This window comes from Nycticebus coucang, chromosome 1, assembly GCF_027406575.1.
Source record: "Nycticebus coucang isolate mNycCou1 chromosome 1, mNycCou1.pri, whole genome shotgun sequence".
Taxonomy (NCBI): Eukaryota; Metazoa; Chordata; class Mammalia; order Primates; family Lorisidae; genus Nycticebus; species Nycticebus coucang.
Genome location: NC_069780.1, coordinates 10,371,216 through 10,384,944, shown reverse-complemented (window position 1 = coordinate 10,384,944; position 13,729 = coordinate 10,371,216). Strand labels below are relative to the sequence as shown.

Sequence of the window (13,729 nt, the reverse complement as noted above, 5' to 3'; positions counted from 1 at the left end):
AAGAGGCAAGAGATAGAGATGAAAGAAGTATGCGTGGTAAATGCTACGGTGCGCACAGTAATGTAGAAACACTAAGGTCAAGCTTAAATCATCACACGGTGAAAACAGGATCTAAATGTCGTCTCCCAATGTTATAGAAAGCAAACTCAATTTGAAGCATGTTATCCTTGTTATATTACATTAGAAGAAAATAATATGCCTGGTAAAAGATAAAGATAAGGGTGGCACCACTAAAAATGTTCTAGAAAAGCATTCATTGAATTTGAACATTGTCCATAATATATTGTCAGACTAAAAAAAGCAAGTTTCAAAATGGGATGCATGGTCTAATTCAAATTTTAAATATTATATAAGATATGGATTCACATACATAAGGAAAAAGTGAAGGGTAAGAAGTAGGTGAAAATACTAGAAATGATGGCAGAATTATAACCAAATCTTTATCATGTTCACTTATTTTTTATTTCCTATAATTGATATCTTTAGAATAGTGAATACTGGTTTTACCTTACTTGGTAACCTATTCTTTAACTTAAAATAAAATAAAAATACGCTAATTTTCAGGTGTCTCATTTATCAAAGCCAAGCAAGGAAATCTGCATGATTAAGAGTTACTTGATAATTTCCAAAAATTGAATTATCACTTTGAAGAACTTCCAACAAAAAGAAAACCTGATATAAATTGTAAGAGTACTTACATAGAAAATAAAACTTTTTTTAAAATGAAGAGAAAATGCATAACTGTAATTTTCACCCACACCAAAAATTGCACCATAAGCAAGAATTGGCTGCTAAATGTGTCTGTAATGTTTCTTTATAAGATTTCCTAAAAGGCTACTTTAAATAAATAGGTAAAATGCGTTCTTGCTACACAACAATTTCTGCTAGGAAGTGAAGCTATATAAGTATATAATGTTATTTCAGAAGGGAAATAAGAATTTCAGCCAAATTAAATAGATTTTCCTTTAGCTAACTTTATTAGAAAACAAAACTTAATGTGAATTTTAGCATTATGGAGGAACACTAAATGCACAAAGTTTAGCCTGTCTATAAATACCTTAGCAAAATGAAATAAAATTTAGCTTAAGAATTGTGATTGTTTTATTTTAAAACACATGTGGTAAAATGGACACACATTACTCTTCAGACTCCAGTGGAGAAGGTGCTAGAGTTGGCGTCGGACACTGGAATTAAGACCCTTCACTGCCACAGCTGACCGCACTGGCTTTTCTGAATCTGTGCCACATACATGAATATGTTTAACATTACAAACATTGAGTATTATGTTCTAGCCACTAAAAAGTAGGCATAGGATTAAAACAGAGAAAAAGATGGACACCAGGTCCTGGACCTCTTAAACCCTTTATACCAATGTAGTGAAATACAACAATAAATCCATGACTAGCTAAACAAGACAAGTATAATTGTGGTTTTAAAAAGGAGCCCAACTGACACAGAATTAAGGAGCCGCGGGGACTAGGTTAGCTCAAGTGAACAAGGACGACCGCCCAGCATGATGGACATTTCAGCTGACAGCTGAAGGCTGAGAAGACTCCACATAAACAAAAAAACACACAGCAGAGCGATCCAAGCAGAGAAAAGGCAGCTGTGGGTAAAAACGGGAAAGCCCTTGGGTGTGAAGAACTGAGCGGGGCTTGGAGGGCCAGAGGGGCAGAAGCAAGGATGGAGAGCTAGGGGGTCGCATAGACATGTAGAGACTAATAAACCAGAAGACGACGTTTAGATTTTACTCTGCACATAGAGGGGAATCCAAGCAAAGGTTTTAAGCAAACAAGTTAACTGATCAGATAAAGGGGTAGCCAAAAGAAAATGGGCAAATGAACAATAATAATCACCGCCTATCATGTGCAGGACGGCAGAAGAGCAGATCGTGGGAGCAGTGAGGGGGCTTTGGCGTGACCTGGTGAGGCACAGCGGAGTTGAGGGTAACGGGAAGAGCTGGAGACACATTCTGAAGGAGAAATCAGTAGGACTTGGTGATATGTTGGATGTGAGGGAAGGGATGAAAACAGCGGTGTAGGTCTCTGCTGGATGAGAGCCAGCGTATCAGGAAATGCCGATGCCATCCACCGAGACAGAAGAGGAGGCAGGGGCTCTCCTGGGGCAGGCAGTCCTGGAAGAAAACGCCTCCCAGTGCACCTCTCAGATGCAAACCCACTGAGAGCCCAGGCTCCTCCGCCACCTCCTCCATCCAGACCCAAGCCTGTGCTAATTACCCAGGGCTCTCCAGACCTCTAACCCCTGTCCCAGGCACCCCAGGGCCTGCTGAAAATATTCAAACTATCCAATCCTACACCTGCTCATGCCAACTACATTTTCCTTTCCTACGGAAACCACGAACAAAGACTTTGCCCAAGTTTCCCTCCTCTGTCTCCATAGGACACTGATGCTTCCCCAGGTGGCCTGGTGTGGACGTTGCCTCCTTTTAGGAGCTGTTAAGTATCAAACTATCTTTTCAATGGCAATTGTCTCCTGATCCGTTTGCCTCTCTTTACCTGAATCATAATTAAACCTGCATTTTAAAACAGAGACTGAGATGCACAGAAATGTGTTTTGAAAATTTTAGTATCATCCTACACTGAGCTGTAGTTCTCTCTGGTTGGCGCGCACACACACACACACACACACACACACAGACACTTCTTGAGTCTCTCTACTTTCTCCTACATAAAGAACTTCTGCTTTTGAATCCCTATTAGTACCATCTATTTTCCCTGGATCATCCAAAGAATCAGGTTATCATGATGAGCCACGGTATTAGACTTACTTTTCACAAACATTCCTATCATTAATTCTTTTTGACACTGCATTGGCAAAGACGTTAACCTAGGGAATTTGGTGAGAATGAACAGAAAAGTGAAAGTTTCTTGAAGTTTCTACACAAATATATGAGCTTTATAATATTTATCCAAACAATAAATCATTTCTTTAAATAGAGAAACTCATTATTATTCATAAAGTACTTTTGTCAAATGGAATTCAGAATTCTAAGTCCAATTTACTAATTCTACTTTTTTGAATATTTTAAACTTATTGAAAATAGCATCTAGTTGGCGCCTGTGGCTCAGTGAGTAGGGCGCTGGCCCCATATGCCGAGGGTGGCGGGTTCGGACCCAGCCCCAGCCAAACTGCAACCGAAAAATAGCCGGGCGTTGTGGCAGCGCCTGTAGTCCCAGCTGCTCAGGAGGCTGAGGCAAGAGAATCACGTAAGCCCAAGAGTTAGAGGTTGCTGTGAGCTGTGTGACACCACGGCACTCTACCCGAGGGGGGTACAGTGAGACTCTGTCTCTACAAAAAAAAAAAATATAATAAAATAGCATCTAATCATTAATTCTATTTTTAAGCCATAAAATTGTCCTTATAATTTTTAAAAATTCTTGTGCATTACAACAATTATTATATAAAACAAGGTCCTTCTAAAAATATATTATAATTTTTACTACAGTTAAATTATCTTAATTCACAGATGAATGAGATCCACATTAGACAAAATTAAATTCAGTATGTTAAAGCATTTCATATTGGAATATTTTTACTTTTGGCAAACATTGTAAAAGCTAAATAAAGATTTTTGCTAGGAGAATGACAGGCTACTTGGGCACTGTTAAAATGGATTTGTCTTTCCCAAAATGGAGAGGTAAAAAAGATTAACCAAGAAAAACATCCTCTTCAGGGAAATAGTCTAGAAAATAAAATTCATATAATAAAAAGTTATGGGTGAAATTAATTATGTCTTTGAACGGGCAATATTTCATTTTTTTACTCACGTGGTTGTCATTGTGTATCGAATCCCACCTGTGCAAACATTTTACTGAGTTACTAAGCAGTTACAATGACTGACATCTGATACACAAGATGTGACGCATTGGATTGCAAATTGTGGGGTTACAAAACAAATGTTTTTGATTTTTAAAGTGATAATTATGACAAAAAATTTCAGAAATGTAAATGTAAAGGATATACGTTGGAAATTCTCAGAATATATAAATTATGCTATTTTTAGAAGAATAAAAATCGGGTCTGGCCCCAATGGGTTCGGTGTTTACCCAATACCTGACATCCACCATCATGTAAGAACTCTATTGGCTATGACAGAGTCACAGTGCACAAGGCAGAGGAGGCTTCCACACACATAGATCCCCTGCTCTATGTATAGGGTCAAGGTTGACGAAGGAGCAGCAAAAGTAGGAGGTGACTTACACATCAAAGTCAGGAGGCAGATTAGACAGACAAGTGCAGGGGCATTATTCACACCCTAACATTAATTCCAAATTCCACAGGTTAATAACAGCTTCAAATCACTCAGTTGATTATTTTTCATATTTTTGGGTGATATCAATTTTTTAAATTTTATAAAATATTCAACACAATTTTAAAAATGCTATACTAAAGCACCACCAAGACGTGGGGTGAAGAGTTCAAGCTATATGAAGTGTCCAAGCACACTTGAGAATTTGTGTTCAGGAAGAAGGCAGACGGGCATCCACCCCTTTCCTCTTTTCTTCCCACTGGCCTCTAGGGACAACAACAGAATAATATGGAACAAGATCCTGCAAAGAAATTGATGCTCCTCAGCTTTGTCAAATAGTCAAAATTTGTAGCCTCTGCACTTAAATAAAATTCCATAAATACTATAATTTTAAAGAATGAAAAATACACCATGAGGAGTAAAATAATTTTAGATACTTGAGGAGTAAGACCCATTCTGCATTTTTAAATTCTGCAGCAAATTAAGGAAAGCAATTTCAAAGACTTTAGAAGAGTTCCTATTAGAAATGGAATACATAAAATTCTCCCATGGAACTTATTATAAGGAGCCAAGTTATTTTATTGCAAGTTTCTGAAAAGGTTAGAGAAAGGTTTAAATCAGTTTTAATTAGTCTTACTTAATTGTTAAGGTATTTTAAATACAGTATATACGCCTTGATTCAAACTAAGTTCAAAACAGGGTTTTCCAGAAGTAGAAGAGGTTGTGAACCCAGACACGATGACTTCAGTACTTCTCTCAGAGAAACTGGCTGACGCCCAGCACAAAGCTGCCTCCCACTTCAGGCCCTGCCTCCACGCATGCCCAACATTTATCAAAAACCCAAACTCAACTGATGAGGGTCCTAGCCAATGCTGGCCAATGATTAAATCCAAGTGGGTTTTTTAATGGACCAATGGATCAATGCTGCCCCCTACAGAAGCTATAAAATGGAGACTCCAAAACCTGTTAGAGCTGCCCAGGCAGAGGCACTGGTCTGAACATATGACCCTCAGTAGCCAACACTCAGTCAACCTTCAGGTGGGGTGTGCACAGAGACAGGGATCCTTGTCTTCAGAGCAGCACGAGAACTCTTGCCGTGAGAACAGGCATATTTTTTCTTATTGCACTGCGTCCCTACAAATTAATTGAATCAAAGCCTTTTCCCTAAAAGAAGAATGCCATGTCTATTTCATTTTTGGCCACCAAAACCAAGTCCACCTACAGGTCATAATAACCTAAACATTGGGACTTTTTTCTTTAACAGCCAAACATAGACAAGGGACTTCCCTGGATCCTGGTTTGGTGAGCAAAGTCTGATGGAAAACCCTTCTCCGGAATTATGTCAGTTACACACTCCAGACAGCACAGACAGGCAGCCCTTGGGGTGGAAGTCACTGACATTTGAAGGTTTCTCCTAGATAACCGGGGGGGCTTGGGGGGGGACTCACTGTATTTCTGGAGAGTGAACTTGGCCTTTTTTCTCTATTCCCACCATGGTTTGTGGACATTAAATAACTAAATATCACTTAAGACCAAGGAAACAGAACTTAGTCACTAATATGATGAGGTTAGAATGTAGTGACCAGGTGCAAGTAACATAAGGATTATAATGGTTCATCATGAAAATTAGAATATTGCTATTTAAGGCATTTGCAGAGAGCAAAAAATACGTTACAAAGAGTAAAGTTAAACTGGCAAGAACAGATAGATATTACACTTGATCTTAGCCAAAAGGCCAGGAAGTAATGTGAGGAATATGTTTAAAAGGGCCTTCACTACATTGTTTGGAAAGGCATATTTTTGATGCATTACAATATATTAGGATAAAGAATAAAAACAATAAAAACACTACTCTACATTTGACATATTTGCTTCATCTATTCCTTTTTTCTTTCCCTCTTTTCCTTGATTGTCCTCTCTAATATTTTAAAGCAAAACCTCCATATAATGTCATTTGCCCCTTAAACATCTGTATAGATACAACAAAAGATGTTTTGTTACATAATTACAACTAGCACACCAATCAAAATGATCAAACTTTCATTAATAATTAGTACCATATATTTAAATGTCCCCCATTTATCTCCAAAAGTGTCTTTTTACAATTGGTTTATTAAAGTTGGCCTCATAACAAAGCCAACAGAGTAAGTTTTAAAATTCTCTTTTAAACAAGAAAGACCCGCTTCCAACCCGCCTACCCACATATTCATACCATGACTTGCTGGAGAAATCGGGCTGCTGGTTCTGAGACTATAGGACATTCTGAATTGTTGTGACTGCTTCCTCTTTTATAATTTTTTCTTTTCTCTCCTATGTGTAATGAAAACTATAGTTGGGCTAAGGGCTCTAGTAGGTTCAGGTTTAACGTCTTAGCAAGAAAACTTCACAGGTGGACTGCGAAGTAAACACAGCGTCTGATCAGGAGACACATAATACACAGCCGTCCCTATTTAGTGAGGCCACGCCCTGGCGTGGCAGCCCAGTCCTTTCATTATAAAATTATCACTCCCTATCTTAATAGTTTTAGCATTCATTGATGCTAATGACTCAACAACTATTCCACGGAATTGCAAAATGCAGTTTGCTAATGTTGCCGTTCTTTCTATATTTCACACCTGAGATTCTTCTATAAGGAACGTTCTCTCACCACCTGGAGTCATTTCTACCCTGAAATACAGTTCAAGTAGGGCACACAGGACAATATAAAAATAGAGCATATGCAAAAAGATACAACTGGACAACCTGCAGTGACTGTGGTAGCAGATGCTGAAGTTGGCAGTAAGTTTTACTTGAAATTTTCTATAATATCATGCGTAATAAAGTTTCTGAGAGAGAAAGGCAAATCTTGCAAGCTGAAAACTTTTCTTGGTATTTCTGTTCTTTGGACAATTTATTCCATCAGTATTCACGTCATTTCTACCTGACCAAATAAATGTACTATTCTTAACTTAGATTTATAAAATATATTTATTAACACAGTGATGCATCTTATCGGGCATCTTCATTGACTATAATTTACCTTTTTAGTAAAAATCAATTTTATATATAATTTCTTCAATTATTCATTGTACTGGGGCAGTATAGTCACAGAGAAAGAAATTAAAATTAACAATATTTAGGAGACAATTTGTTAAAGGAAAAGGAATAATCTCTTCAGCAAAGAATGGATAAAAGATAGCAATAGATTGTTAAATACATTTCTTTTTTGTCAACAGAAGTTAATTCACAAAGGGAAAGTCAGTACTTCTCAAAGGCTGACCTCCGGGTTACACTCATACAAATCCCTGGGGAAAACATAGAATCTTTTAATGCTTTTACATCATCATTGAACAAATTCAAGAAGATGGAAAATAAAATAAAATAAATAATTTTAGAAGTTATATGCTGATTAGAAGGCAAAAAATATTTCAAAAGTACTATTACTACATTGATTAATCAAATATCATTTCATACTAGGTTTCCATAAGTAAATCAAATAGGTATTTTTCACCAACGCTTAAAGGGGGGGAAAAAGGAAAACAATTTAAGGTAAATAAACACAAGATGAAAATAAGTCACCTATTTTTGAAATCACTAGATTTTTAATATTTTTTGCATATCTGAATGTCATTCAAGTATGCATTGTAACATTCAAGGAACTTTTGAGGTTATAAAAATTAATGCTTTCAATACTACTGCCAAGAAGTCAACTGTTACACTTGGTACTGAACAAAACAGCAATTTGAACATTCAAGTGTCCTAAGTGTTAAAAAAATAAATAAATCTTTCCACTACAGACCTATCCAATGATTCCTCAAAAAGTTAAGAACAACAAAATTAAAGGGTCTGAGTCTCTGATTCCCAAAACTACATGTTATGTGTTAAGGACAAAAAAGAGGAAAATTAAGTTTTAAGAACACTCCTGTTAAATCAGCTAATACAATTGACTTCTGCAATTTTTCAAAAATACTTTCATTCAGATTAAAAAGGAAAAAAAAAAAAGCACCTCATCCTTCATGTGGTTACGACCTATGCTTTAGCCTTGTTTAAACATGTCTTATAGAAGATGAATAAGCAAGGTATATAATAAGAAACCACTGAGAATGATGAAGAGTATTCATATTTTTATCCATAATCCAATTCCAACAATGGAAAATAAATCGCCAATGCAACTCTCATAAAATATAATTAGAAAGAAAGAGAATGCTAAAATTACATCTTTTCTTAGTTTTCTATTTCTATTACAACAAATTACTGCAAAGTAAATGGTGTAAAACAATATAAATTCATCGTCTTACACTTCTGTAGGCTGGGGCTCTAGGAGAAAAGCCAATTCCTTGCCTTTCTCACCTTGTAGAGGTGACCAGCATTCCTTGGCCTAGGGCCCCCTTCAACCCTCAAAGCAACAGCAGTCAAATCCTTCTCCCATCACACCACCTGACTGCTGCTGCCTCCCTCCCCCACCTCTATGGGCCTTCCTAATTACATCGAGCCCACCTGGACAACCCAGGCTGCTCTCCCTACTTAAGCTCAGCTGAGTTAGCAATCTCATTTCCACTCACAACCTTGGTTCCCCTCTGCCACGGAAGGGAACATATTCACAGGTTCTGGGGTGAGAACATGGACATCTTGGGGAGGGGGTGGGGAGGCTTGTTCCGCCTGCCACACCTCAGTTCTGTTTACCCCTGCTTTGGAATTTTCATATACTCTACTACGAACATTTAAAAGACAAAAGTTGAGGTAACATTATCATTCACTGAGACGCGGCATTCAACAAGAGATGGGATTCAACTTTTAGCTTTGGCACTTAATGGCCACTGGATTAAGCATATTTTTGTAATTATTGGGCATCTTACTTTCTTTATCTAAGAAAAGGGAACAGTAAGACTTCCCAGGACTGTGGTGTGGATGGAGGCAAATAAGGGAAGCATCAACATGGTTCCTGACTTAGCAGAAACGTCCTCCCAGTGTCGATGACGTGCGTTATTGAAAACCATGTATCATTACATCCTCCAACTTGGCGGTTTTCCTTCATCTGTTCTCTCCTACTTCGTCCTTGATAGCCCTGTAGTCTGCACGCCAAGATATTTTATTCCATGTATGTACTAAAACTTTCCTGTTTCTTAGATAACTTAAGAGCTTTCTTAAGATAATTATAATCTGGAATGGTATTTCAATATTCCAAAAAGAAAAATACATAGGTGATGTGACAGTCCATGGTATTGCACTGAGTTTTTCTCATCCTCTAAAACCTGCTCACGGAGAGAAAATGCAGTTAGAAGCAGTACTGATATCATGGCAATGTGTGTGCTCTTACTGATCGCGTACACACTTCTGGAAGAAGACTTTCAAGGCTAATAAAGTCTTTCCTTAAATTCTATATTCCCAGACACAGTTGCCAACTGTGCAGTTATAGAGCCATTTTATGAGATTTTCAGACTCCTCCACTTCTTTTATGACTACCCAGTTTTAGACAGTAATCCTTTCTTAACTAATCATTCAAAACATGTGCATCCTCGGATTTTCAAATGCCATATATACCAGGACACAAAAATATTCCCTCTTCACTTCCTGAAATGGACTCTCTAAATTAAATGTTGGGGATTAAACCATGTACCAGGTGCCAAATACAAACTGGGCTCACAGATGAGCAGAATAAATGCACAAAAATACATGGTGGCCCTGCTGTCATCACCCTTGGACTGGTGACAGCAAATATGTCTCCTAGAGCAGATATATGTTCTGTTTGCAAGTTCAGAAATAGGGACACCTGAACGTTAGCCCCAGCTCGGCCACTAATTAGCATGTAGATCTTAAACTCGTTACTTTGAAGGCTTCCGGACCATGTGTAGTTTGAGAGAATAAAGAGAGAATAAAGATGAGGTTTCTGAGCTCTTCCCAGTTTTTAAAGTTGTATCAGCATTTAGTGGCTGCAGTCAGTAATCCAAGTTTTCTCAAGAAAAGAATTATTTCACATTAATGAAGTTACTTCATATGTGCTTTGAAAAGCCTGCAAAAAAAATGGATTCATTCTCTCAACAGGGTTTAAAAATAAATATGCCATTGGCTAAGCTGAGTACAATATCTGGCAATGAGTTTTAATTCTCATTTCAAAAATTCAGTTTTAATTCTATTAATTTTACACTTGATCTTAGCTAAAAGGCCGAGAAGTGATTAATTCTATTAATTTTAAAACTTAATAGCTCAATCATATAAATAGATTTTAAAATGTTGGGATAATTTAAAATGTTGGGTTGATAATTTCAGCACATTATTTTGTTTTTGTGGTGTTTGGAAATGTTCCAGAGACAGCCAGCTATGAACTTCACAGCGGCATCCTCAATGTCAATAAAGTACTGGCATCCTTATCCGGTCTATTTCTCTTTATTGGTCACATCTAAAACCCACAGCACATCTGTTGGCTGCCTTTACCGATACTAAGCGTGTTCAACAAACTCTTGTCTCTTCCCAGAGCTGTCCGTGACCATCCTTGTCTTGGAACACGCCATTTCTCTTCAAATGGCTTAAAGAAACCTATGAGTTTCTTTAGCCCAATACATTTGTTGGGCTTTTTGACACTTGTCCAGGAATAATAAATACCTTTTGAGAAATTGGTTATCTTCAGCAATAGCTGTCAATTGTTTAGATAATTGAAAAGCTAAATAGTACAGACATTTTTTAAAAAAATTATGTGCAAGTATAGTTTTATATTGCAAATTCTTTGTAGGTTGGGTTGAGCTATAAATGATCAGAACACATTACCAGGACTTCAGTAGTTTTTCAACATATACTGTAATTGGAAATTCATCTTGATAGACATTAGTATCCTCGGAATGTAAACTTTTAGAATACTTTATCCAATTATTAAAGTAAATTAAAATGGAGACTAGGTCTAAAATATCCCTGACCAGACGATACCAGTTAGGCCAGGAAAATAACCTTAACTTTGCTTAAATGGCAAACATAAGCAAAACTTAACTTGTATAGGAGAAAAACAGAGCTTAAGTTCAAGCAGTCAGAAGCAACCAACTAACCTGTAGCTAGAGAACTAAAAACTTTCCGACAGGATAGATCAAAGAAGCCAGCTGTATAATTGTAATCAAACAAGTGTTTTCTTTGCTTTACTTCCACATTCATCCTATAAAAGCCACCCCCCTTCCCCCAGGTGCCCTTGGTGGAATTCCTGAGCCACTTCTGATTTGGGGATACTTGAGTCATGAATCACTTTTTGATCAAATAAACTATAAACTTTTACTGTACCTCAGTTTACCTTTTAACACAATAAACAACAACCAGCAGCAGCATCACAATTTTCACTTAGACGGCTTTATAAAAAATCTTCAGAGTACTATGGAATCCATGAGAAAACTTTTATAAGGATAATTTTGGAAGAAAGAAAGTTTTGCATTAATGTGATTTAAGGAAAATGCACTGGTACATAACGAAAAGAATCTATTAACTAGGTATTGCCCAGATCCACATTAAATTGCCACAGCTGTGTATAACTTAAAAAAAAAACTGGATACAACCATTAGCAGACACTTGGCCTGTATAAATCAGAACATATGTTTTAGCTTTATGGTAATAGGCTGTGAGCTTTTTGTCACTTGGTCTCTTAAGGCTTCTTAAAATGTGTTAATGTTCCAGGTGTCCACTTAATTCAGGACCAATATAAAATTTTTTTTCTATCTAAAATTCCAAGATTTAGGCTAACTTTATTGAACCAAACAAGTTTATTGAACTAAAGTGATGTAATTGTGCATAAAGGTACAGTAAGCATTCTCTATACTTATTTAAAATTAAAATACTTAGTTTGAATTTTTTAATTGATGGATTTTTTACAATGTTCTCTATTATTTGAAATAGACAAGTTTTCACAACACATAGTTTATTACTCTATCAATCTATTATAAATACCAGTACTTTTGACCAGAAACGTGGCCTCATCTTACCTGTAACTAGCAGGTTAAGACAAACTCGAATAGAAACTTTTGTTTTCTCACAATGTGTTCCCTACAGTTTAAAAATATTTTACCTGATTTTCTTGTGCACATTAGCTTATTTCAATAAAGAAATCAGTTTTGTTGTCTTTAACCAAGTATTTTCCAAAGTTCTTTGACTATGGAATCCTTATATCCCACAAAAGCTATTATTAGCCACATGCAGAAAATATCTTAAAAGTCTTGGGATGAAGAAAAAAACCTCCAAATTTCCTCATAAACTTCACTTCTAATTAATTAGATAATTTTTTTAAAAAATCTTCAGTTCACACTTTTGTACTTTAAGCCTGCTATATCCTAGTCTTTTTTGTTGTTTTTTATAAAGGCTATAATAAAGTGGAAATCTTAACCTCAAGTTTTTTATAATCCAATTCAATGGAATAACTATTCAATAAGACATTGTACTTGGCATTGTAACTTGTTATCTCATATCTTAGTTTTTATTTTGTTGGAATACATAGCCACTGTCCTACATTTTTATATATAAATCAAGATTTATTATCCATTTGATCATTTTCCAGAACTTTATCTTTTCAAAAATATCTATAATCATCTTGAATCGTGACACTCAATACTAGGTGTATTAGTGTAATTAACTCAGCACACCCCATGAGTCAGGAGATACTTTAAACATTTAGATTTGTAACATTATTGGTTCATATTCCTTTGTTAAGATGGAATTCTTTTAAATTTATGTGAAACCACCATATATGGACACCATCTTCCACGTCTCTCCAAATATGGCTTACTTTTTGGAGGGGGGCAAAGCACTCCAATATAACCTCTTTCAAAGCAAAGTACTTTAAACTTCTTTATTTGTTAGCATGAGAGTTAAACTTTTTTTTTTTTTTTCCGATTGATATGAAGGTACTCTGTTTTCATTTCTTTTAATTTTTTTTTTTGCAGTTTTTGGCCAGGGCTGGGTTTGAACCCACCACCTCCAGAATATGGGGCCGGCACCCTACCCCTTTGAGCCACAGATGCTGCCCCACTGTTTTCATTTCTAAGATAAAGTTCAAGTTGTAGTTGAGCCCTTCACCCAGAGGGGGTGCTGAACACCCTAGCATTGTGCACATTAGGTGAAATGCGTCCAATCACTCTCCCTCTTCCCTTTCCCCTTCTCCTCACCCTCACCAGAATATTCTTGTGTTTTTCTTTTGTGTGGGCTTGTAGTTGTTTATATATTGGTTTCATATTAGTATCGAGTACATTGGATAGTATTTTTTTCTATTCTTGCGATGCTCTACTAAGAAGAATGTTTTTCAACTCCATCCACATAAACACAAAAGATGTAAAGTCTCCATCTTGCTAATCCATTCACCGGTTGATTGACACTTGGGTTGATTTCATGTCTTGGCAATTGTGAACTGAGTTGCAATGTAAAGAAATAAAATCAACTCACACCGAACTATTGCTGCATTCAAAACAGAATTGTTTCCTTGGTATATACTTGAACTGAAGTCAGGCTATTTTGGATATT

General features: G+C 36.5%; 1 protein-coding gene and 2 pseudogenes across 1 annotated transcript in view; all 3 read right to left on the bottom strand.

Moving 5' to 3' along the window:
- The window catches only part of CFAP299 (cilia and flagella associated protein 299), a 512,688-nt gene that overhangs the window by 361,357 nt on the left and 137,602 nt on the right, over positions 1–13,729 (bottom strand). The window lies entirely within an intron of this gene.
- Positions 5,879–6,017, bottom strand: LOC128591756 (uncharacterized; annotated as a pseudogene).
- LOC128591762 (uncharacterized) lies at positions 10,303–10,424 on the bottom strand (annotated as a pseudogene).